The following is a 25,911-nucleotide window of genomic DNA, read 5'->3' on the forward strand; positions in this document are numbered from 1 at the left end:
ATCCAAGGGACATTTTAGTTTCTCTAATGAGGTAGTTCAATCAAGAGGCTGGAGATACTGACACTAGATATTCCCTCTCTTGCTGCAGCAGATTTCTCTGGCGTTGACAAATAGCCTATCTGAAATAGCAAGTTGGAGGGATAGTAACAGAACAAGCAACAGCGTCAAAGCCTTACTAGTCCAGTGGTCTTAGCATTCCTAAAAAAAAAAAAATAGGTAGACAGATGAGCAGACACTTCAACTGCTGACACAGAACCTTTTCCTTACAAGCTGCAAGAGGATCTGGGATTTGTGACAGTCATCAGACCGACAGTTCCTCAGACTAGGAATTCCCAGGAGCAAAAATTAAAACGTTTTGCTCGATAGCCCTAATAAAATCCAGGCTGCCTGGTTGAGCCAATTCCACCAATGTCAGTCAGAGCCTTTCCTTTGACTATAGTAAGAGCTGGATCAGACCCTGAATGGGAAGCCCATATTCTTGTTTTATTCCGGGCATCTCTGACCCACTTTGTGCTGTCCTGTGCTGAGTGACAGAACATGTTCATGAGAGGCAAACTTAGCAAACATTCATCCTTGAAGCATAAGGTTTCTGTTGTAGACTTAGAAAAGATACCTCCAAACCTGGCAGGTACCTCTACAGCCATAGGATGCCAAAGCCATGAGAAAGTCCTATACCCCTACTGCAGCTCCAATGCATGATTCTGTTCCTAACCCCTTGGATTCTGCAGAGAGAGCTCAGCACGACCTAGGAAGATGGGCAGTTTTCCATGCCGTATTTCAGATGGAGGAAACGGTAGTGAAAAAGACACTTGAGTGTAGATCAGAACATGAAAGACCATCAGCAATGCTGGCTCTGCCGTTATTGGTAATATTCTTAAGAATCAGAGACCTGAGCACTATCCCACTTTGTGCCAATAAAGATTCTGAGAATGGCAACTGTTGCCAACTATATTTGAATTAGTCTCTTAAAAGGACAAGAATTCATATTATGGTTTTAGTCTTGTGTTCCCTCTGGGAAATATAATGCATTTGTTTATATCAAAGCCCATGGAAGTATTCTTAATTATTTCCATTAGCCTGGAGGAATACCAAAAAAAAAAAAAAAAACCTCCTTTCCTATCACTTGCCACTGCGGGACATATCTCCCTTTGCCTCAGAATTGTCACTGCTAGATTTCACCTTGACTTGTTCATTATTAGGATGGTTAGAATAATAACATATGAAAGACTTTCATTAGTCACCTTAAGGACAATATGAAAAAATTAATTTCATCTGTAACTTGGCTTTTTTCAGTCTTAATAACCTAAAGTGTTAGGTCAGGCAAAACCATAACTCATTTTTGCCAGCAGTTTTCATATTGCCATTCTTAATGCCATTTTCTCTCCAATGGTCTTTCATTCAGAAGTAGCATTCTTAAAACATTGTTCACTGGCAACTTTTGCGCTCAAATTCTTCTGTTCAAGCACTGAATGGCAACACTGCTGGCTTCATGGTGTTGCCATGCCAGTGTGTTTCAGAACAACTTATTCTGTATCTCATGAGCAGTGGCTGATAGCTTTTAGAAAAACTGCAAGACAAATACTAGAGTCTCCCTGGCAGTGTCACAGAAAACCAGCAATATAATTACATATTAAAATAAATCATATCTGCTCATTTCTCTAGCATTTGCTATCCCTATTTTTAAACTTCTTATACAACATACAACCAAGCCCTTTGGATGGTACGTACACTTCTCTGTCCTCTTATATTTATAACTAGATGTCTGAGAGGCATTTCAAGTACAGTGTTTGCTACTGTGGCACCAAGATTATTTACATAGAACAGGCCAGCTATTTCTCTGTCTCTTAAAACCAAGAATACAGTGACAGAGTCCTAGCTAAGAGCTCCGCTCCATGCAGTGGAGGTAACAGAAAACTGCTGATGTTGCAAACTAAATTTAATGTTACAATTTAGGAATCTAGGTTTTAATTTTATCTAGTAATTAATAATAAAACCATGTTTCAACAGTAGAGTAAAAGTCAAGCACACACAGAGGCCCACATGCGTACAATCACTGTTAAGGGTAGCATTTGGGAGCCCAGAGAGACTCTCAGTGCAACTGGAGATGGCTGTGTTAATCACTAGACATGCATAGCATTAGCCACTCCCTCCCTGAAAGACTTTACTGTCTAGATAGACAAAGCAGATGCAGGAGAAGAAAAAGCACAGAGGTACAAAATAATTTCTTTGCCTGAAGTTACTCATCAGTCAAGAATGGCATACTGTTCTCCTAAATACCAGGCCATATTCAATTAACTATGCAACATGCATATTAAAAGCCTAAGTAGGGAGTTGTTAAGCCTTTAAAAGGTCCCAGCCCAGATTTCTAAACAAGGCTATCTAGAACTGAGGCTCCCAGATTTGTAACTGTGTGGCAAAACCATTTGCCTCACTTTCAAAAAGGCTGAGCAGCTCAGCAGCTCTGACCAGAGCAGACCGGAGTTCTGCTCTGCTGAGGACCTCCATCCTACAGTGTGTCCTGCTCAAGAAAGATACTGAGCAGCCTGTTTGCTCCAAGGACCCCTTCACAGCTTTAAAGAAATCAATTTGGTGCGGGGTCCATACCTGGTACCATGACTCCAGGTAGGGCACTACTGACCTGGCTCTACTGGCTGCCTGGATGCCTTCAAGTAGTATAGGGCTGTAAGAGACACTCTGCCTAGTATCTTCCTTTTGCAGTTTTGACCCTTTGATTCTCAAACTCTACCTTGGTTTTTATTTGTTGTCCTTTGCGATCGCTCAACTTTCCCCGGATCTCCTTCTCTTTTCCCACCTCTTGAGAGACAGAAAAACATTTAGTTCTTTTAGGGATGGACTCATATCTCTCTCTGACAGCAAAAACATTAAGTACAGAAACTCAAAGCAGACTCCTGGACTTTTTGTACATTACCACACCTTTGTATTCTGACCATTTTCATAACAGACTTGATGAGTAAGACTCCAGAATGCCATGCAAAAATGCCAAGAAAAGGGATTTTCATTTCTATTTTTTTTATGATGAGAAATATTCCCTGAGTTGTTTTGGAAAATAAATGCTGAAAGCTGGAAATCCTAATGGTAATTAGTGTTCTTTCATTTCCATATGTGCATCTTTCTCACAAACTATGTCACATCGGCACAGTAAATATCCTTTATGCAATTTAAAAGTAATATGTAGCATGAAGCATGCTGTTAATTCTTGATGATAACATCACATAAACACAAGCACGAGGGAATCTGAAAAGGTTCTGGACCAATTTCTACTCTTGGCTAAAAGAAATGCAAATGAAAGCAGAATTTGGACTCTAGTTCTTCAAAACTCTGAATGTGAGCATTGAAATAGAGAGCTGGCAACGCTGCTCATGAAAGGCCACTGCCAAATGACTGCTGGGCCAAATTTCCAGTAGGCCTGGCTAACTAAAACTCCAACTCATCCTGTTAGTACAAGGTACAGAACAGAACTCAAAGTGACCATGGGAAAAAATCCAGTGAGATTCAGAATAAATCAAAACAAATTTAGACTCGGTTGTTCAAGGAAGTCTTGTGCTTACTTTTGGATTGAAACAGTCTGTCTCTTGATAAGTAGGGGCTGTTTCTGCTCTCACTAATGCCTATAGTGAGATTCTCAGCGGTTTCAAGGGCTGCCTGCCAGGTCCCAAACAACTAGATTAGAAGAACTGAAATGGAGTTATCACCAAACATCTGATCCAAAGCCCACTGAAGTGAAGAAGAGACCTTCCATTACCTGCTCTGATGACAAATGTACTTCAAAATAAATACATTACTAAGATATCTCAAGTGATTTCTAAACCTTTAGCAAAATAAGAAGAAATAACATTCCACTGTAGCCGATGCAAACACAAAAGGTCCTCTGTGTTAGCAGCTATATTAGGTGGATTTGGGAGAAGGGAGTAAAAATTAGAATAGACTCATTTCAGAAAGTTTGTGCCAGTGATTTCTAAAGAGACATACGAACCTATGGCCCTTAAGAATATGAGAATTAAGTTGTGCTGAGGCATCAAGGTGACTGGAGCCTGAAAACATGATGAACAGATCTAAATAATGCAGGCCAAGGAGATTAACTATTGTTTCAATTGTGACATTACAAATGAGGAAGTAACGTTCACAAGTTGATCCACAGATCATCAGATCACCAGCATATCGGTAAAACCTTTCACCTCTCTCTTGGTGTTTCACCTTGGACCAGGATCCCCCACTTAATAGTCTGGAGCTGTCTTTGACTACTGCTCTGTCAAAGCAAAATTATGCCTGGTAGAACAAAGTTCCATCAAGATGAACATCCCATTGCATATGAAGCTCCACATGCTTTTGGAGGTCCTATGTCCTGCTGAACATGTGTGTAGTCTTAAAAATCAAAACTGCTATTAACTTATATGAATAGCCTTTTACTCCTTCTCTGCAGCGTTCTACAGAAAACAGTCGTCTGTTTTCATTTGCTGCCTCATGGTCACTTTTGACTTTTCCTATTTCCTTCAGCTGATTTCTGTCGCTTTCTCACAGTCAAGGATGTCCCTTTCTGGATGGTTAACAGCTTAGTCATTTCTCTGATCACACACATCCCTCTTTCCTTATCCTACTTGAGTTCAGCAGGGTTTTTAGCCTATCATTTTTAAGATTTTCAAATGAGAAAACTGAATGCTATTTCTTTAACATTGTGTCTTCCATTCAGTGGATCAAGATTTACAGTTACTTCTTAGCTGCACTCTTTATTCTGCTTCAAGAATAAGCTTGGCCCTCTTTTTACAGATTTTTCTCTCTCTTTTTCTCCAGATGACATACAAGTTTGGGTCCTCTACTTCCTATTTGTTTGCATTTTTGAGTTGTGGCAGCTTCTGACTGTACCAAACATACTGATTCTACACTTCCAAGAAGTCCACTTACTCCAGCATTACTGTAGCTGAGTGTTCTCATTTTGGCACATTAGAAAGCTGATGAGCTTCATACACAACTCCAGGAACACCACCTCTGAACGTTCTGCTGTCCCTCCCCCTTGACATTCAATCCTGTAACTTAACATTTGTTCCACCATGTGTTGCTGGTCAATAACTCCTGGCAAGAGATGCCCATCTTGTTCACTGTCTGCCTTTCCCTTTTCAGTCTTGCTGCGGTACTGCCAGCTGTTGTGCTGGTTGCTTACAACTGCAAAAGAACCAGCTGCCCTTTTTCTGAAGGGACACTGTGAATGTTCCACCCTTCTATTCTGCATCTATATCTCTAATGAAGAAAGGAAACCTGGCCCAAAGAAAGTAGTCTGAGATGAACCAAAGGGAACCTGGGGTTTTAAAAAAAAACATAAAAAAAAGATGGGGAGGTGGGATCATCAGATGGGGAGGTGGGATCATCACCCTCCACAGCTCTTTATGATTACTGCCAAGACCATTAAAGCGCTCCAAATAATGTTGTGGGGAATGCTGTGATACCCACATGCAATGCAGGTCATCTTCTGTTCATGCAAGAGGGCATTTGGAAGACTTCTTGCATCAGCAAAGACAGCCGAGTGTGAATAATCTCTACCAAAATAGCTGTAAAACTATGTTAGCACTTCCATGCTGGTTGCACCAGCATTTTCTAGTGTTGATCCAGGCTCAAATACTCAAAACAAAAAAATTAGGAGCCCTCCTCCCATTAAATGGTTTTGCCAGGTTTAGAGACCCATGTACTCAAACCACAATGTTTGGCATAGCGAGCTCTTGCCAGTGGAACGTCTCTGCTTGGATTTTTTTTCGCTGAAATCCTTGTGCGTGTCCTCTCGCAATGCCTTCCTTGGGATATTCCCAAATTCCTCTGCTCTAAAAAGAGCATAAACTCTAAAATACTGTTAAGTATCCCCCAGTGTTTTAGCCATCCTCAACTTCTCCGGCCTCCCTTGAGCCTCGGAGCCTTCACAACCGGCCACCTTTTTCCCGTTGAAACACTCTACAAACTCAGCCCAACCGGCTCCCCCAGCCTCACACTCAGCTCCTCCAGGCTCGGCCTGCTTCTCTCCGCTATCCATGGATAAAATTCCTCATGTATTTGAGTTGTTTCATCTCTCCGGAATCCTATCCTCCCTTCCCGTCTGCTATCATCCTTAAAACCTCCCTTTATGGTATAGTTTACAGCTCTGTGAAATTATGTGAGCCCATGTATTGCAGGTGCAATATAAAAATGTGCCGTATAAAAAAGAGCTGTGGTGTATTGTCTCAGCGCTCCCTCATACTTTAAAAAAAAAAAAAATCAAAACCCGTGACCTGTTGTAGATAACAACAACAGATTCAAAACCTGCAGCTGACTTTTTATAGGGGAAATAAAAGTAGTGAGGCAAACTCCTGCTCAACGACCCCGGGCGCGTTGGCCGAGCAGCCCGGCGAGGGGCTGCGCTACCGACCGCCGCCACAAAACCGCCCCGGGCCGCTGCTGAGGGGCCCCCGCCGGAGCGGGCCGCTGAGGGCCGGCAGGCAGCTACGCAGGAGAAATACACCGCCAGGGCGGGAAGCGAGAGCGGGCTCCCTCGAGGCCGCCCCAACGGCCGCCGGGGGAGGGGCAGCGCCGCCCCGCCCCGCCTCAGGGCGCGCTCGCCCCGCGCCCACCGTGGCTGCCCGAGCCGCGGAGGGGCAGGGCGAGGCCGGGGAAGCCGCCAGAGCCCGCCCGCCCGCGGGCAGGGAGCGCCCCCGCCGCCGCCTCCCGCCCCCTGGGTAAGGCTCCTGCGGGTTGCGCACGCTGTAATTACCCTGACTGGCCGGCTCGCTGCCCTGCTCGCGCCCCGTGTCTGGAGAAGGTCATGGGAGGGGGCACGTTGACGGGACGAGCCGCTGTCCCTTTAAATGCGATTCTGCGCTTCACGTCGCCGCCGTCTCCTTCTAAGAATTAGTCGCGGGATCCGGCACCACCTGCCCCTCCTCCCGGCCTCCCTTCCTCGGCTTCCGCCAATCAGCGCCCGCCCGCGTCACTCGGAGGGCAACGACACACGGAGAAAGGGGGAAAGAGAAACAAAAAAAAAAAAAAAAGTTTGGTGAGGAGCGAGCGAGCGCGGCCAGGCGCGGCCGGGCGGGCGGCGGCGGCGGCGGGACGCGGCGGGCCCTGAGGCAGGTGAGGCGCGAGCGGCCGTGCGGGCCGGGGCCGGAGCTGGAGCCGCGGCCGCCGCTGCCAGGCGGGGGGCGGCGGCGGCGGCGGCGGCGGCAGCAGCGCTGCCCCTCTCCCCGCGGGGGCAGGTGGGGCGGCGGCGGCGGCGGCGGCGGCGGCCGCGCGAGGCTGGGCGGCGGCGCGGTGGGGGCGCTCCCCGCCCGGGCCGGGGGGCTGCGGCGCTGAGGTGGCGGCCGGCGCGGCGGCGCCCGCCCCGGCCGGGGACTGTTTTCTCCCTTTTTTGGTCGTTTCTTCTCCCCCCCCCCCCGCCCGAGGCAGCGGGCAGCTCCTGGCCGTGTGCGCCGGAGCCGTCCCGGGGCAGAGGTGTTTGTGCTCGTGTCCTTGGGTGGACGGGACGAGTAAACTCTTCCCCGCCGCGGCGCTTCCCCCCGGCCAGGGCGGCCGGTCGCCGCCCGGGTGCGGATGTTTATTCCTCGGATAAGCTCAGCGCTGCGTTTTGCGTTGACTGGGGGCGCGAGGGTAGTCAGGAAGTAAAATTCAGTTTGTGCTGTGGCACCCTTCCCCTTAAACCAGCTGTTGGCACCGTCTGTCATCCCGTTGTGTTTTACTGTAGAAGAAGTTCCTTTTGTTGTTACGTTCACCTGGACGCCCTGCTAAACTTAACTCTTCCGAGAACCTCCTAAAAGCCTGCAATGGTGGGTGAGGGGTGTGAACATCCACTCTGGTTTCCACAGGATGTTAGGCCCTAGCGGATGGTCTTAAAAATAAAAAGCACTGATTATCTTACCACTAATGACAACAAAATACGGAAGCTCCCACCAAACCTGCTGGTGTGGTGTGTAAGCGCTCGACAAAACTGGTAGCAGTTACTTCTCCTCTTCTGCGGACTGGCTTTTAAGTGCACTGTGGTGTTTTGAAGTCCATTCTCTGGATGTTTGTCCAGACTTGTCCTGTAATAGATGTCATTGCATAAGAGTTGCAGGGAGTAGAGAGCGTGCTGAGTTTCTTTCATTCTTCTAAGGATCTGTGCTCTGGACTGTGCCAAGCTGTCTGTGTACACTGAAGGGAGAAGGGTGCAGCTTTGTTAGCTGACCTATGGACTTGGTGGGGGTGGGGGGGGGGGAGGAACCACTCTCTTCCTCCTCCTGCTTCAAAGCAAATAACTTTATTTGCCTGATATCATCTTAAATAATTCCGTTCACAGAGCGCTATTGCTTATCTGAACTGTGGATGATAGTAATTCAAAGCTTCAGGAAGCGAATATGCCTATTCTTCCCTTATTCTCTTCCCTGGACCTCCTTTACCTTTTGTAGCTTGTAGGTGGTTACTAACTCCCTGAGTTCTGTCTGGTCTGTTTATCTGATGTTGAGGTACCTGGGCCTGTTCTTTATAGAAAATATATCGCATAACCTAGAATGATGGGACTGGCTCTTGTCTCATCTGTAAAGTATTTGTTTAGGCCGAAATAGCTGTGGTTTGGGGGATTTTTGTTCCTTGTTCCTGCATATAAAAGCTGATGACTTATCAGTGGCATACCTCCTTGATTTTATTACTGTCCAAATAGTTCCTTTGGCAGTGAAGGATTTCCTCTCCTATATATCCTGTAAGTATTTCTTAGTTACTTCTTAAAATAACTTTTGTCTTGCAAGACTGTAAGTCAGATTAAAATAGTTTTCCCTTCTAATAATCACGTGTTACTGGCAAAGATGGAAAACTTCTGTATGTTAAGTAACAAATTTTTGAAAACATGGTCTAAGAATGTAAATTTGCATTTCAGCTTCTTGTTACTGTGTGATCTCGGAGGGCACATACAAAACCCTATACAAATAGCTTGAAAGAGATAGTGGCAAGTTATCAGAAGGAGTAACGTTAACGCAAACTACTGAAAAGTTGCTGTGGTTACAGATAAAGATAATCCCTGTTTTTGTGAAAGTGTGTCCTTTTGTAACAGCTGTATTAATCAGTCTAATTTCTGAGAGAATTGTATACCAACTCCTGGCTCTTTTCTTGGCAGCTAATAGTTACGCACCTATATTTGAATATCTTTTGAGTTAAGTACTGAATGTGCTTTGACTTGTATTCCAAATGCTTGATCTAAACTACAAAGAATAATACAGATCATATATAGAAGTACCTGGAACATGCTGAATTCAATGGAAATTGTAGCATACAGTTTTGTTTGTTTGTTTGTTTGTTTTAAACTCAAGAGATACCTGATGTCAAGGGGAAGTTTTTGCAATGCCTGAATCCTTTCTGAAGGACTCTGACCAAAGAGGGTGATTTGTGGCATCTATCATCAGAGTCCTCAGCTGTGTAGCTGTATAAGATTCAATTCCCTGTCTTGGTCTGAAAAAATACTAACATGGCAACTGCTGTGAGTGATTAAGACCTGTTATGGATGTGCAGCTTTATAAGCCAGGAGATACTGTGGAACAAAGAAAAATTGAAGCTATTCTCTTAATAGTTTATTCTCTAGGCGGAAGGAAGCAGTTGGAATTTGACGTGTGGATGAAGTGTAATTAGTTCTCATGGCAGCTAACTTTTGGGTTGTTTGAGATAGCTACTTGAACTTAGGGGAGTGTGTTTCTGTGTCTGGTGCCTCTGTATTGCTATCCAGGAAACTAAGCAGTTCTCTCTGATGAAGACCTGATATTTGTCACATGCACCTTTTTATTATTTCCAGATTTGATTATTGCAGTGCAGTAGTACATCTTGGATTGAAAGCATCAAGAGAATTCTCAGAAAGTTCTTCAGGCTTACTGAAATCTCATCAGTCTGGTATGTGGCTCTATCTAGATGCCTGGAATAGCAAGCTGAGTCCAAAGTCTTGTTCCCTATATGCAAGGGCCTCCTCAGTTAAGGATACTGAAGTTCCTAGGCCCTTGGCTTGCCATCAGCAACTTCATTCTTGGGAAGAAATATGCTACCAAGAACTATGGAACTATACATTACAGGAGATGCCTAGGAGATAGTTCTTGGTAGTGGCGTTCCTATCAGGGCAATGAACTTGCACTCAAGGATCTTCAGTCAGCATGCACTCTGAACTTTTTTCATCTCCAGACTTCTGTTAATAAAATCAGGTTGGAAAGGGGTGGTTACTAACTGACTTTGTACTGACTGCCCATTGATAAATTGGAGAATGTGTAAAAATATGAAAATAAATGTTTATTTCGTCACATTGAGACTTTTCCCCTTTCCTCCTGTAGACATGGTCCCCGTGAAGATTCATGTTGTCTAGGTTTGATTTTAAAAGGCTACTGACTTCTCAAAATAATTTCTCAAATGACAAATTTCTGAAATTTGTACTTCAATATACTATTACAATTTTTAAATTGTACTTTTAAAATATAACTCCTATACACAAAGTTTGGGAAAAAAAATGCTTGTAAACAGGTTTTGCAACATCTCAGGGCATGAAAGGAATGAGAAGCTAAATATTAATTTTAAAGCTGTCTCTAACAATAAAAAAGCTAACACTATAGTCGTTTAAACAAATTCAGCGCGCGCTGAGGTGCGGACATAATTGACAAACAGAGGGTGAAGTCCTTTTTCTACAAGTTCGGCATGTGTAAGCAGCGGTTCTCTCGCTTTGCCACTTATTAACCTGTATAACACCTGGAAGATGTAATGTACTTAAGACTGTGAAAAACAGGTGCAGATTGTGAAGAAAGCTCTTGTGATTCTCACTGATCTGTTGAGAACTGGACAGTCAGTAGCCATCTCTTCATCTAATCCCTGAACAACCATCACAAGTAGCTTTTGATTGCTACTATTCTGGTCTCTGTACTGGTGACTTAAAGATGAAAGGCTCTGTTCTTGATCTCTTGAGCTGTCAAGTCCTCCAAACTTACTGTCTTTTGTGTACATACGATTACGGGACAAATGGGCTTTTAGCTGTTCTGTGCTTACAATAGTCAAATGGGAGTCAGGTGCTTTCTCTTGTTGTTGTCCTCAGTGCAAAGTTCTGTGGCAGCAAACTGAATCTTTTTAACACTGCTGTCAGAGCTTCCCTGTTTAACGTTCTTACAGCTATAATCTGCTATTGTAGTTGTTACTGCGGGTATTAAGAGTAGCAAAGGCATGATTTGAGCCCGGACCTTAAATTGGTGACTCTGTTTTCCACAAAATGTATGTGCTTTCAGGAAAAAATGTGACCTGGGTACAGAAACTAAGCTTATAAATTAGGTCTCCTTCGGTATGAGATGGTGACGTAAGTAACGTTCATTCGTCTGGATTTTTAACATCTAATTACAGGTATGCTCACCAATGATTTCTGGTCCAGGGAAGTAGGGTCAGCTGTGAATCTGGTTTTGATCTCCACTTCACAGATTTTGGGGATCTGTTTACCTCTGTGAGGACAGCAAATTATTTCTGTGGCACTTTTAGTAAGATGGGTTTTTAATGAGATGAAGTGAGCAAATCTAGGTGGTCACGCTGCTGGAAACAGGAGGATCTGCTTTGCCATTCTCTTCATGCTATGGGTAAGCCATCCTGCTGCTTATTAGAAGCTGGCCAAACTTCTGCCAGATCAGTGAGTCAGAGGCACATGGAAGGCTCTGACGAGCACCATAGCTGGGGCAAGGGAGTGGGTAAGGTAGGGAGACAGAGGAATGAAACTTCTCCCTTGTACCGATAAGGAGCTGCGAGTCACCTGTGCAACAGCAGCCTGAGTTAAGGGTGGGATGTTCTTCAATAAAGCTTTCTTTCATTGCCGTTGCAGTTGACATGTAGCTAGACTACTGTGGTAGCGTATAGAGCTGGAGAGTTTTAGGGTAGTGTTTTTTCCTTTTGTACCTACCCAAACAACAAAACTGATTTCAGGGTTGTCATGTCCTCTTCTAGCTAGCACTAGGCAGTCCCATTGATAAGATTTGTGACCTCTGCTGTTGTTTTTATAGGCCTAAAGTTAATGTGTTCTAAATTGAAGCTTTCCAGATTGGTCACTGGGATACTTAGAGGACGCTTTACTGGTGTGTTTTATTTGCTTGAACTGTTCTTGGTTTTGCTTAGATAGCATTTATTTGGTCAGAAAGTGTCATACGAGCATGGCTCCACGGTTGTCCTCAGGGGACCTGATTAACTTCTTGTAGTACCTTTGAAGTACTGGCTCTTGCTAGGCACTAAACTCAGGTGCAAGGGTTCACATTTGATTCTTTCAGCTCACGTTTTAGTCTGTGGGGAAAGTTACGTAAACCTTGTTAACTCCATTCTTGTAGTGCGCTCCATGCTTATTAACTTATGACTGTACGAATTGCTGCTTTTCAGTTCTGTTTGGATTTATGGTGTGATAGATTGCTTTAAAATAGAAGGTAGCACAAAACAAGTGTTATGTGACTGTTTAAAAAGAGGAATTAAATACACTTTCTGAAGGGTTTTTTTATGTTCTTTTTGGTGTGTGTATCACAGCTCAAGGGAGTACCTAGCTATAAATATACTCCTGATGTTGGGTGGTATTTGCAGTAAAACAGTAAGCTAAACTGTCTTGGCATTGATTAATCTGCAATAGAAAAGTTAAAACAGACATCCATTTTGCAGTATAAAAGCAGTAGAAGGCAGGCTGCTGTAACACTATCTAGAGGAGAAGTGGTAAGAACCAGAAACAAGGAGTGGTTTTTCCTCTTCTATTCCCTTGCATAGTTTAAAAACAAAACCAGATATGCTTATGCTGACAAGTGCTATAGCTTTATCTAGTTTATTATTTGTAGTTATTTTAAACTATACACATGAAAATGTTTTATGTAAGATAGCTTTGTTAATCAGTTCTGTGTAGCTATTATGTTCCTCTGTGGGTGCAAGACAGAACAGTCTTACTGTATTTTAGGTCTTTGTAGCGTTTTCTGTTTGGAACAGGGCAAGGTTTTTTGCAAAGGGGTTGTCATATCTACACTTGTGAAATACTTGTTACACCTCGTCTTGTTTTTACTCTTCTTGTATGTTCCAGGCTTTCATTTGATAGCTGGATAGGGAACTGCTTTAATATTTACAATAAAAAAAAAAAAAAACACACAAAGGCTTTTAATGTAAATGACAAGTTTTTGCACAGTGTTAGGAGGAAGTTTTACTGTGTGAAACGCTGTTGATTCAGAACTTTTAACAACATGTTGCAATTTTTTTGGTCAAGTGAAGCCTGAAGAAGCAGGACAAGTCCCTAGCGCAAACACAGCACCTTGTCAGATGAAGACAGCCACTTCCTGCCCAGCTCACTTTTTTGCTGACTCATCCTTTAAATTGGCAGAAGAGAGTTGGAAACTGGCAACTGCACGTATTTTTATTCCGAGTTACTAATTTGAATAGTGTGTCCAGCTTCCCAGGGTAACTCAAAGCCCTCTTAAACAGTAGATTGGGCTCAAAACCCACATCTAATTTTATCCCGCAGCCGGAGCAGGCGGCAGTTACGTAACGCCGTGTGGCAGGCGCCCTTGCAGCGCGCTTTGATCCCGACGCGCTGTAATTTGCACCATCACGAACGGATGGGGCTTTACAAGGGCGCTGCGGGAGCTGCGCGGCGTTGGCGGGCACGTGCCCCCTCCCACCCCCCTCCCCGGCGGCCGCCGCGTCCGCGCTGCCGCCCGCGCCCCGCGTGGGGCCGCGCGCGCGGGGCGAGGGGCGGCGAGGGGCCGCGCGCGCCCTCCCGCGCCCGCCCGCGCGGGGCTTGTCACCGCTGCCGGTCGCGTCCTGTCCCTTTAAGAGACCAGCTCGCCCCGGGTGTTCGAACCGGCTTAACCTAACCTGCTAGCAAGGAAAAGTTCTTTAAATAATGGATACGAGGCGCTGCCAATCAGAGAGCTGAGCCTGGCTGAGGGGGTGGAGCTTCCCCGCCTCGGCCAGTGGCAGCGGGGAAGGCGGGGCTTGGCGTTCAGGGTAGGTTGCTCCGAAGTACAGCTTCAAGTGAAGTTAATCTGGGGTGAAGCAAACAGAAAATTGTGCAGATTTTGTTGGTAGGAATTTTCTGGTTCTAATCTTGTCGTATTTCTTTATTTTGCCCTCTGAGGCACTTAAGTTCATGCGGGTGTGGCTTTTTCTCCGTTGTTTTGTTTTCTGATGATGGCAGAATATTAACATTTATGCAGGGAAGCAGAACAAAAGGGCTCTTTAGACAGGAAATAAGGTGTTGAGAGATTCAAACTTGACTGAGTTTCTTTTGTCATTTGTTAGCTTGCACCGCTTTTTTTGATCTGGAAAGGTCAAGTTGTGCCACCTTACCTTAGGTAGAAATGTTAATTCTAAAATATCGAAGGTAATGCTGCTGTTTCAGAGTTGCACAGTCTTACAGGAAGAGAGCTTGATTTTAACTCTAACTTCTCTGATTCTGATGAGATTTGAGCTAACTAATTATGACAGCTGCTATTGGATTATTCAATGATAGCATTTGCTCTAAGTCATTTATCTTAAATTGTCTCTTGTTATATCACTGAAGACTGCTATGCTATTTTTTGTATGTTTGTTCTTGATGAGGTGTCTCATTTAGATCTTTAGCCTTTAGAATGAAACTAAGGCATTGCAATTTTTCTCTTCCTCTTTAATCCAGTTTTCCAGAATATCTGGGACTGTCAGAGTTTATTACAAACACGGACAGGAAAATTAAGTGTTATTGCCCTATGTTGCAGCTACTACCCTTGCAGCCAAAGGGGAGGAGGAGAGGTTTCCTTTGGAATTGGTCAGAATCCCTCTTGAATACTGTGTTGCATGATGATGGTAGATGTCGTCTTTGTGTGAGGGTTATTTTCAGTTTCTGTACCAGATTTATCCTTTGTGGCCTTCATAACACTATTTTTAGAGATCCTTTTTTTTTTTTTTTTTTTTTTAGTTTAAAAAAAATGGTCTTCAGAAATAGGAAATGCATAGTTTACCGTGGGTGGGATGGGATGGGGGTGAGAGGGAGGAGAGCAGGAAGTGGACTCAGGAAGCAGGGGACTTCTAGTGAGGATGAAGACTTTAATTGTCATCTCTTCTGCATCTCTGACAGGGATGTTAAACGAGGCCACGTACAGAATAGTGAATATATTTTCTTGCTTCCCAAAACGTTTTCTGTTTTTATGAAAACACTTGTGCTTGTACACACCTGCTCTGGGGAATTGGAAATAAATACTTGTGGCCCTAATACTTGTTGAATCTGAGTAATGAGTTTGATGGGATTTGTATGATTAGTCAAGATGATAGAATAGATGTGGAAGTTGAACAAGAATCTCACAAGTGACAGTGGAAAGCATTTGCTTAGACCTGTGCTGAATGTAAACAGAAATGTGATTATTAAAGTATACCTCATGATTTCAGTTTTACATTGAGCTGTTGTGTTTGCTCCCAAAATACTGGGTATGAATTACTTATGTAAGTCAAAGCATTTTAACACAATGGCATCTTGCTGTGCTCTGGTAGTTTACGGGTCTGTATTAATTCACTTCTACTCTGTATTTTCATCTGTTTACAACATTTCTTAATGTTGTACGTTATATTTAAACTCTGGAAATGCTGCTTAAAAAAAACTAACTATACAAGATCTTTTATGCACGAGGTGGGCCAGATCCCTTGCATAAAGGGAGATACTTGAGAAAGGGATATGTAAGTTTTAAATATCAGTTTTTGATTCATAACTTGAGTCAAATCACTTGAGGATTTAAGTAGTCATTCCTTTACATCCCCACCCTACCACCTAAACTTAGGAAAAATGCATTATCTGGGGCCAATTTTCACAATTTATTCAACGTAGAAGTGAACTGCTCAGCTCTCTTACCGCATGTATACAGTTCTAATGCAGGCTGTTTGTAGAAAGCAAATCTGCCCTAAAGGATAAACATACTGCTTTGCTGGCACAGCTGTACAACTTCTGTATTCAGGATACAGCAAATGTTTCTTGCCTGGACTCAGAGCTGTCGCTGGCAGGACCTGTATTGTCCCCACGTGCCAATGGGTTGTTCCAGCACTTATAGTTCATAAAACCTTCTTTTGCACATGCTCCATCTGCAAATCTTAAACATTGTGAATGTGTTGTGTGCTGTGGGATTTGTGTGTCTGCTTCTTGTGCCAGGATGGAATATACATCTCTGATGTGAATAAGAGATTCTTAAAGTGATTATAAATGTGCATGCAAAATGCAGGACCAAATTTTATCTCCTCTGTTAGCGAGGAAGAGGGGATCTGTGCTGTGCCTTCCACAACTGTTCTCTTCCCACCAACTGTTTTCTCCCCACAACCTGTCTGCTCATACTGTTTCACAGTGCTGGGAAGTGGGTGGCCCTCCCTTTGCCACGATGGTAACTGCTCTCTAGTTCTCTTTGATATTATGTAGGGAAGGCTATGTACCTCCCTTGGGATGGTCTTTGTAAAGCAAGCCCACGGCCGTCGGCCTTAGGGAGGACGGCCGTCAGTGACGGTGCCTTTGGTTCCCTGCTTGCTTGTCAAGTGCCCTCTGTTCTGTCCTTGTGCCTCCCACAGCTCTTCCAGCAGTGAGGATGTGTGAGCACTGGAGGCAAAGTCAACTAGGCTAGCTTAACTTATTTTAAATTAGTGGCTTGAGTCAACCTGGCTGCCTCTCTCTCTCTCCTCTTCCCCCCCCCCCCCCCCCCCCCGCCTTGGCCTTCTCCCCAGTGGTTTAGTGATCCTTTATGCTAGTTGTGCGTGCCCAAGGCAGAAGGGAATGGGGGGAGGGGAATAATCTTAGAGTTTCAGCTGTATCCGAAAGGGGACATCTGTTTATAGCTTTAGACATGGGCTTGCCCCTGTTAACTAGCTTGATTGCAGCTTCTAGCAAAGACCTCGTAAAGTGGTAAGCTCAGTAGCTGTTGATCTTCACAGCTGTGCTCTTAGAAGATTGGTAGTGGAGGCACAGCCTCTTACTCAGATACAGGGACTCCTTACGGAGATAGTTGGCCTCCTGTGGTGTGGAGCTCAGTCTGGGTGGAGCAGATGATCTGGCCAGTGGTGTTTACACAGTATTAAGGTTTTGTGAAAACAAGCAGTTAATTAAATATGACCTACAAAGGAATAAACATAACTTGGGTCTGTACTTGCTTTAAAATCTGTTTAACAGAGGTATGAAAGGTTTGGGTTTTTTAAACCTCTTTATTTTTTTTACCTTTAGAAATATCAGGAACACTAAGTCCTTCTTCCCTGTTCTTGTTGGATGTCTCAGCTGTGTCATAAGCTTCTCAGCCCTTAATTGAAGGGGTGGGGTGATATATTTTTAACAGATCCCTCCTTCCAAGTGTGTTTATAGGGCTTTTGAACTAAATACAGATTAGCAAAAACAAAGATTTGACAGTGTAAAAACCGTTTCTCCTCAATCAGGTTTTGTTTCTTTGTTCATTCTCCAGCTGTTGACAGAAACTCAGGTTTTGTTTATCTGAAAAGTAACTTTTTAGGCTACTAAAATATGCATTATGAGATAAACTGAGTTAAATCCTGACTTCATCTGTTTTCTGCTCCATTTAGATCAACTTAGGACAATCTTTTGAGTATTAGTTAAACAAATGAAGTCTTGCATTTGAGTATTTCCTAAAAATAGCTCCTTTTTAAGCAGCAGTTCTATAGAATGTACTGCTCTTCCTTTAACTTAATGGTTCAGCAGCAAGCTTGCAGAAGCTGAAATTCTGTCTCCACACTGTTCTCCACGCTCGAGACCACCCTGTCCCAAGCATTCTGCTCTGTCAGGTTATATTTGTATCACGGTGCTCTAGCCTTCAGGATACGGTATTTGTCAGAGTCTGAAGTGTAATAATCCTGTATCTGTAGAACTAAACTGTAAACAGTGTGGCTGACTTGGCAGGCCCTGACAACCACCTGAACGGTTTAACTAGCCCAGGGTTTAAGACAGCACTGCACTGGTGTCTTGTGATTCACAGTGCTAATGCATTTTTATCCATGTGATGGATTAGGAAATAAAATATAAACTTCATAACTAAATTAGAGCAGGAGCTAATAGTGCTCTTCAGGACAGAAGTGAGATGCTTTCAGCTTGCTTAAATGTTCTGTATTGGATGGTTTCTGTTTTTGTTTAACGCTGACTTAACTTTTCACCATTAGCTTGGACAGGGCAGAAGGCTAGACAGTTTTGTCTGTGCTGTTGAATATGCACAGAACTGGGCTGATGAAAGCCAAATGTTACATGGGGAAGCCAGTTTTTTTCCTCTGAATGTTTTAAATTCCTCTTGGAGGTGAGAGGCAAAAGGGAGAACCACTCATTCTACAGAGAAAAATGTAGAATTTCTATATTTAAATCCAATTCAAGCCTTGTTGCACAAAAGGCTTTCAATTCGGTTGTCAGAAGAAAACATGTAACCACTTGTTGGTCAAGCTGTTTCTTGGGGAGACCACTTGTTGGTCAAGCTGTTTCTTGGGGAGGGGGGAAGAGATGAGATTGGCAAAGAAGGATGAAACTGTCTATACTGCCTCCTAAAGAAATTGAAGATGCTTTTCTAAAATGCTCTTATGGAATCAGGATCTTTAATGCTTTTGTAAATTTATTATGTAGTAAATATTTTCTGTGGGGCAAAATGACCTTGTGTTGGGAGTCTGTACCTTGTCAAGGTAGGGCAATAAGTGTCTTAAATATTTTAAGAGTATTTAAAACGGGAAAAATTTTGAAATTGTTCTGCCTGCCTACCTAATTTTAAATGAGCTAAGAAGCTTACAAGGTAGCTGTTGCTGGTGATGCATGAGGGTTTTATGTTGTTCTTAGTAGGCTCGGTCAGTATTAAGCTTTTTATGTTGGCATGATGCCATTCAGATATCGTACTCGTATGATATACTGTTGGATATTGGTGTTAAGTCCTTGATAAAGTGATTTTTGTGGATATTTATTGGAATTGGCTATCAACCAAATGTTGTTGTCCTGTTCAAATGTAAGTAGAAAAGTAGCTGTTCTTGCAGGTTAGTAGTAGATTTGGTATCATAAAACGCTAAAATAATTGCGGCAGTATGAAAGGACTTACCCAGAAGGTTTCAGGGAAGAGACTTTAGGATTGCTCAATAGAACTGTTTTGAATATTTAGTGTATTTTCATGGGTTTTGTTTAAAGTACGCTGGGAGAGGAGGAAGAAGGCACTCTAACCTTGAAAACAATATTCAAGGTAAGTGGGTTATTAGCTAGTTACGTAACTTTCAGTCGAATGTAACAAATCATGCTGGGACTAAGACTGTTATTGAAAACAATGAATACTTGATCTCCTAAATGATAAAATTAAAAAAAAAAAAATTGTGGACTGGCCTAGTAGTCATGCATGGATATGTTGTCTTCCTAATAAGTCGAGTCAAGCTTGGCTTAGTGCTTTGATTTCAATTTAAAACTCCTATGTATGACAGTGAAATAACTGACTGGCTTTTAAATGTGTGTATTTTTTAACAAAAGATGCCTAATTTCACCCTTTGGTCATTCGACTCATTGTTATCTTCCTGCATTTGCTTTTCACTAACTTGGTGTCTATGAAACTTTTGAATCTTTTTAAACTGGCATGGCTGTTATCTACAGTCTGTCTCTCTGAAACAATTGGCTTGTTATTCTGCAAAGTCATAATGTGACCCATGGTCTAAGTTTATACCCAGTCATTCTGTACATAAATAAATCCCTGATTAGTTGTATCTACTTGTCCTTCTGTATTCTACCTCAGATCCCCCATTGCACACTCAAAATGCTTGAAATATCAGTCTGTTCTGTTCTGTTGAGGAATATTTCTGTCCTTGCCACAGCTCTGACACCTTAATTTCTCAAACTGTCAAGGCCTGAGATGAAGAATTTATTGAAGTTTTTGTGTGGCCTGATAGCTCTGTCTGGTGAACTTAATCAGGATGGCACATCCATTGTAAAATGTATGTTGCAGCGTTGTTTTATCTTAAGCAGTATCAATGTTATTTGTCAAAATAGAGGGAAAGTTTTCCCTTGAAACCTAGGATTATGGGTTACAATTAGTGACCCTTATGTAAGGGATATGAGTATTCTTCAACAGTGTTGTTCTGTTTATTTTTGGTTTAAGTCTTCTCTAATGGAGTTTGAGACAGAAGAGATTTGTAGGAGGCAATGTATTAGCACATTGGGCTTTTATTTTTTTTGTCGCCGTGGCAAGGACATTGTAGTTGTGGAATCCTAACAGGATGCAGCAGCTTGATGGTGCTTGTGAAATGCATCTGCAGGCTAGGTTGAGGGGCACTAATCTTACTGATTTCCCTCCCATTTCTGACCTTATACTATTAAAAATGGGAATATGTTGTGTCCTGTTTTTCCATTCTTTCATGGCAGAAGTTGTGTTGGCCAGTGGTTGTGCGTGGAAAGGAATGAGTGTCATGACAGAAATCCACATCCTGCCATCAGCTGCCCAAAATGGGGTTGGATATCTTGTGAGCAGATTTTGGTATCGCACATTAGAATGGATAAAGAGGGAACAAGCTTTAATATGCCAAGTAAAATAATTGAAGTGATATTTGGCTGCTTTTCTGCGTTTTCCTACTTCTCCATTATATCAAGGACTTTACTGTCTCTAGAAAGTGCTGTTGCCCTGTATTTTATTGATCCGTTCTACGGCCGAATACAATCGCTGTGACAAGAGAATGAAAAGAGAAGGAAAAGTCAGATATACTTTAACAATTTTTGTTCAAAATACTCAGAAATTTGCATTTTTAGAAGTATGTGGCTTGAGAAGAAAGAGGATCGCATAGCACTACTTAGCAGCTCAGTCCTTTTGGATGCGATCCCTCCCTTAAAGCCGTTTACGGCTGTATTTTTCTGCACAGAGTTGTGGTAAGAACCCTGTACAAAGGTACCATCATAATAAACGGGGAGACAGTGGCATCCAGCCATGCTATTTTTAGGCTATTGTACTCTTAACTTGCTGATCTAAGTGTTGTGGACATTAAGTGAGGGAGACCTTGTACTAGGAACGTGTGCTCACATAGTTGAGTCCTGTTTGAAAACAGAACGAATAGCAAATTTGGTTACTGGAAAGGCAGTTTACAGACTTGTACCTGAAGTGGGTGTAAGTAAGGTAGAAAGGATGCCATGGCGATTAAAGTACAGTCTTTACAATGCAGACTTTTATTCTAATGCTGGCAGTTAACTCTGGCTTTTGTCCTGCTTAGGTTGAGAAACTGAAATCTGTGCAGTCTGTTCTGTATGGATTTAGAAAGAAACATTAAAAATGCAATCACGTCTGTTCCATGCTAGCAGCGAGGAAAATGCCTGTTGTCCTCAATAAAGTTTCTTTTCCTCCACTAGTTCCTAAGCTTTGCCTGAACGGTGTAATGACTTCTCCATCTGAGCACATGATGTGTTTTGGGACACCTTCAAAGAGGAGGGTGCCTTACACGCTGCAAATTCACGACAGTTCCTTAGCCCCTTATCTGTTAATCTGACACAATCTCGGATAGTTAAGGCTGATACAGGGCTAACTCATATTTCACTTTCAGCTCCAGCCTCCTGCTGATGCTCGCAGCTTGCATTTTTCCATTGCTTAATGCTGTTGATTGAGGCTGTGTTTTAAAGTTCAATTCTGATACTAATTTGATAGTCCCACGTTTTTGCTGCAGAGCACTGCCACCTTGTTTTTACTGGCATGAAACTTTGGAGCTGCACTATGAACCAGATACAGGAACCAGTCCAGGCTTTTGAAGAACAAAGTCTTCAAGGTAGATCAGTTCCTGGCACCACGCCACTGTGACAGAATTATCTATCTAAAGCTGACTTTATTCTCAAATTACTTGTATCATGAAACCGTCACATTGATTGCATATACACTCCTCAGTTCGCATGTTGCAGTGTTTAAGGCAGCATAAGAGACAGTTAAAAGGACTAAGGAAAGATGCAAGACTTCATGGCTGGTGACCAGTTAATTGGTATATCCATGTCTTCAGTGCAGCTTGATGGTTTAATAAGTGATAGATAAATTTCATTTGCCCAGCAGAGCAGTTGCTGATCAACTGTGTAACGTTTTCCTATGCTGTGTGCAAGGTGACCAGCTTTTCTATTTAGTCATCCAGTAACTTGTTTGGACATCTGGACGTTTAACATAATTTCTCCAGGAACTGGGATATTAAAAAAAAATCAGAATGGCGTTGAGGTTAAAGCAAAGTAGCACCTCTGAGTTCCCCAGATTAAGTGCATTGCCCCCCCCCCCCAAAAAAAAAAAAAAAAGAGGAGTGGGGGAGGGCAGCTTTGCCTCCGGGAGCATCATACTTATACCTCTTCTGCTGAAAACTTGTCCCCAAATACCCTCTGTATTTGGTCAGACTTTAGCTTTAAGTTGAGCTCTCCATCAAACCACAGTAAGGGTATTGTATAATTTTGAACACTTAAATTAGACATCTTGCATATTTCTAAATAGAACAACACGTCATGCATGATAATCATAATGTTTATAGAAGTTGAGTTAAATTCAAGATGCCCTAACCAGGAAAGATGATGATACTTGTATTTTATTTATTAACATCTAGGAACCCGAATATTACACCAGGACCTCCATTAGCATCAGACCTATAACTGCAGCATTATAAGCTAATTAAAATTCTACATAGTGCTGTTTACAAAAACAAATTATAATGTGTTTTGTGCTTACTGTCAGTTCTCAGCAACAGGTGTTTCGTTAGCAAGAAACTGTCTATTTTGGGCACTTGTGTTAAAGCGACTTTTCTCTCTTAGGTTTGATATGTTTAAAATAGGTGAAACTTATGCTGTATTGCGAGAAGATTACTTATTCACTGAAGCTCAGAAGAAAAGACTACTGAATCTCTATCTGTTCTTTTAGTAATCATATATGTGTACATATATCTTGTAAATGCTTGAATCTTTTCTACAGATTATTTTTCAGCACTTTGCAAAGCCAGGCCTGTTTTTAAAATACTGCAGCAAATATAGTTTATGGGCTTGCAGTGCTTTTTGCATGCTTTAAACTTTAGTCTGGGATCTTGAAGGAATGCAGGGAATCTTAGAATCTTCAGATTCTAATTTTAAGCATCCTCTGATTTCTGAAACGGCTAGCTTAAAATGGGATGCCAAAGAAAGCAGAACGTAACCTTGGATTGTCTGTTTCAGAATAGCATCCTTATCTTTTATAAAGCACTTCAGAAGAAGGCATTTCTATACTCTGCCTGTCAGATTTCAAATAAATTTTAAATTTACAGAGCTATGGCAGAAATACAGCAAGTAACTTGAGGATTCCTGCTTCCTTTGGCTTTAGGCACCTCAGTGCCAAGGTACAGCTATGAGATAGTACTCTCTAGAGTTTGTGCTGGGAAGGAAGAGGATTCATCAGGCAGTATCCACAACTGATGCAGCTTGGCACCCATTCAGTTATACATGATGGAAACTGTGGTTTGTGCCAGCTGAGGTAGTAGACTGCTGACAAATAATTGCTGAGATGATTTGATTTTTTTAAAATGGATATAATGCCTGTTTTGTGTCTGGTGTTTTTTTTTTTTTTTTTTTTTTTTAATGCTTTTTGAGCAGAGAAGCCTGAACAGGACTATCTCAAAGCATGCTCTTTTAATAGTAATTATATATTCTACCAAAAACATAACTTCATGTAAGATTTCTGTTACAGTCTTATCAGAGACAGCCATCTTCTAAAAATAGACCCACAGAGTCTGTCTACCTCTAGTCTTAAATCTAGATCGATATTCTGGGTAGGCTTAACTGAGTAAGTAAAACTCCTGTTTTAGGGTAAAAAACTTAGGTCTTTCCTCTGGCTTATGCGCAGACTTACAGCGCCTTGGGTAGAACAGTGTGATCCCCAGGGTGGCTGGCCAGTGTCCCCTCTGCAGGCCTCGGAGGTGCCCTTGGACTTCTTTCACCAGGACAGTCCCAACGATTCTCATACAAAAGCTGTTCCCAGAAATGTGTGACATGCTGCTTTCTGATGTTCATTTTTTTGACCTATAACTGACTCGGAAATGGTCTTTACAATGTACAGAATTGCTGTGGTTACTCTGCTCTCAGCACTTTTAATGTTTAACTAGTTATCTTTATTGAAGGTTCTTGTTGTGTCTTACTGTAAACAAGCCTGTCCAGCTCAAAGGATTATTTGCCGTTTTTTCTCTTGAACCCAAGAAGTGATTTTATTTTTTCTGGTGGTGTGTTTTGCATTGTTTTGTTTTATTTTATTTTTTTTAATTCTCTTTTGGAGAGGTCATCCTAAATCTAAGCTGACAAAGCTGTATTCTCTGATAATCATCACTGAAGAGACTAGAGACTTAGCATATGCTAATAGTGCCCTTTTTGAAAGCATCTAGGTAGTTCCTTGGGCTGGAATTTCCTGGATTAACTGAGGTTGCCTACAGATGTATTGTGCTGCTGGGGAGTAAGAAGTAAATAGGCTGTTCAGTTTTCTCAGTCATAGAGAAGCTGTTGTTTCTTTGAATTTCAGAGCTGGGTACTGTCATGTGGAAGGGCGTGTGCTTCTAGTGGTGCCGCAACGTTAGTCTTGATGAACCAAGCAGTCTAAACGTACTAAAAATGATAAAACCTTGGCATCTTAACGTGTATTTTGCTGAATGTGGAATATATCATAAATGGGGAAAAATCTTGAAGGTTATATATAGCTGCATTTGGTGTTTTAGGTGCTGAAGAAGTTACCGGATGCTACAGCACAAAGCAGTGATCATTCCTCCCTTGCCCTGCCACCAACTCCTTTTTTTTGTACTCTGTCTCTCTGAAATCTGATGTAAACAAAATGCAGTTTGTCTTACTAGTCAATAAAAGGTGCCTGTTATGCTCATTATTTTTAGGATTGACTTTTCAGTGAAGTAGTGAACTTCATGGAAACACTCCCTGATTTGTTTGGTGCGGTGAATATACTAAAAGCTTTGGGAATGAAATAACAAAAACTTACTTTTTCTGTTTTGCTTGCAGTCACCCCTCTACAGTCTACAAACAGCAATTAGATGCATATGTGTGAGATGAATGCAGTTAATCCTTGTTTTCTTGAAACTGCTCTAGCAATCTGTACTTTGCAAAGGGTGAGCATGGCCCCAAGTAGTAATTACTGTTTCAAAGTAACATCTATTAATAGTGTGGTGTATGGAGACACGGGTAGAAAGCTGAATCCTTATAATCAGTGATCCTTTTGATATCAGTATAGAATTTGTGCATCTGTACTCTTGCTTAGTAAGAGTGAAGAGGTTGTAGTGAAATGTTTTCTTGTTCCTCACGTAACCTTGAGTACAACAGCAGACAGCTGTAGTTAACAATATAAATGCTTTAACAGTAGAAGCTTTGTCTATACCAAGTGTTCCTGGGTTGTGCAATGATGTAATACTGTTACTATGATATTCTGGCTCAGATCAGTTATGAAAGTTGCTGATGTTCCTTCCCTTCTTAAGACTTGTACTGTCTTTTCTGTCCATCTTCCCTTTGAGATTCCACTTTCTCTCATGCTTGTTGCAGCTCTTTTTTTCCCCAGTGTAATTCTGAACCATGTGAGTAAACAATCTCCAGTCTTAAATTAGTGTTGCAAGACTTTAAAACTGTACAGGGAGGGTAGCTTTCTTGAGGGTCCAGATTTGTTTTATATAAATTTAAAAAAAAAAAAAAGTCTTGTACTAAGAGATCTAAACTTGCTGACTATTTGAAATTAGAAGTGGAGAAAAGACTTGGTGTAACTCCTTCATCTTTTGCAAAGATTTGATTAGGACTATCTCATGTGCTTGTGTTTTAGCCTAAAATAAGTCTATGCATGAAACACAAAAGTAAAAAGTTGTTTAACAGGAGTGGACTGGAACACAAGTGGATATTAGATGACTTCTCAAGTGAATTGAGAAAACATGTTATGTAAGTCTTTGGTCACTGGTTTGAATATTATATTTTCGATATTAAGGCATTATATAAAGTTTGTT

General features: G+C 42.1%; 2 protein-coding genes across 8 annotated transcripts in view; one reads left to right on the forward strand and one right to left on the reverse strand.

The window, feature by feature from the left end:
• BCL2A1 (BCL2 related protein A1) overlaps positions 1-6,871 on the reverse strand; it is a 31,114-nt gene extending 24,243 nt beyond the window's left edge. The window contains exon 1 of the mRNA XM_068958356.1: positions 6,749-6,871. The gene's annotated coding sequence lies outside the window, so the exon portion shown is untranslated. The remainder of the gene's footprint in view (positions 1-6,748) is intronic.
• The window catches only part of ZFAND6 (zinc finger AN1-type containing 6), a 40,527-nt gene continuing 21,223 nt past the window's right edge, over positions 6,608-25,911 (forward strand). The window contains exons 1-2 of one of the 7 annotated variants that reach the window (XM_068958350.1): positions 6,972-7,107; positions 9,785-9,879. The gene's annotated coding sequence lies outside the window, so the exon portion shown is untranslated. Of the gene's footprint in view, positions 6,714-6,951; positions 7,230-9,784; positions 9,880-13,950; positions 14,040-25,436; positions 25,495-25,911 lie in introns of those variants that run through there. The other 6 variants (XM_068958351.1, XM_068958349.1, XM_068958348.1 and 3 more) reach the window with 6 other exon arrangements.

The sequence above is a fragment of the Struthio camelus genome, chromosome 12 (genome assembly GCF_040807025.1).
Source record: "Struthio camelus isolate bStrCam1 chromosome 12, bStrCam1.hap1, whole genome shotgun sequence".
Classification (NCBI taxonomy): Eukaryota; Metazoa; Chordata; class Aves; order Struthioniformes; family Struthionidae; genus Struthio; species Struthio camelus.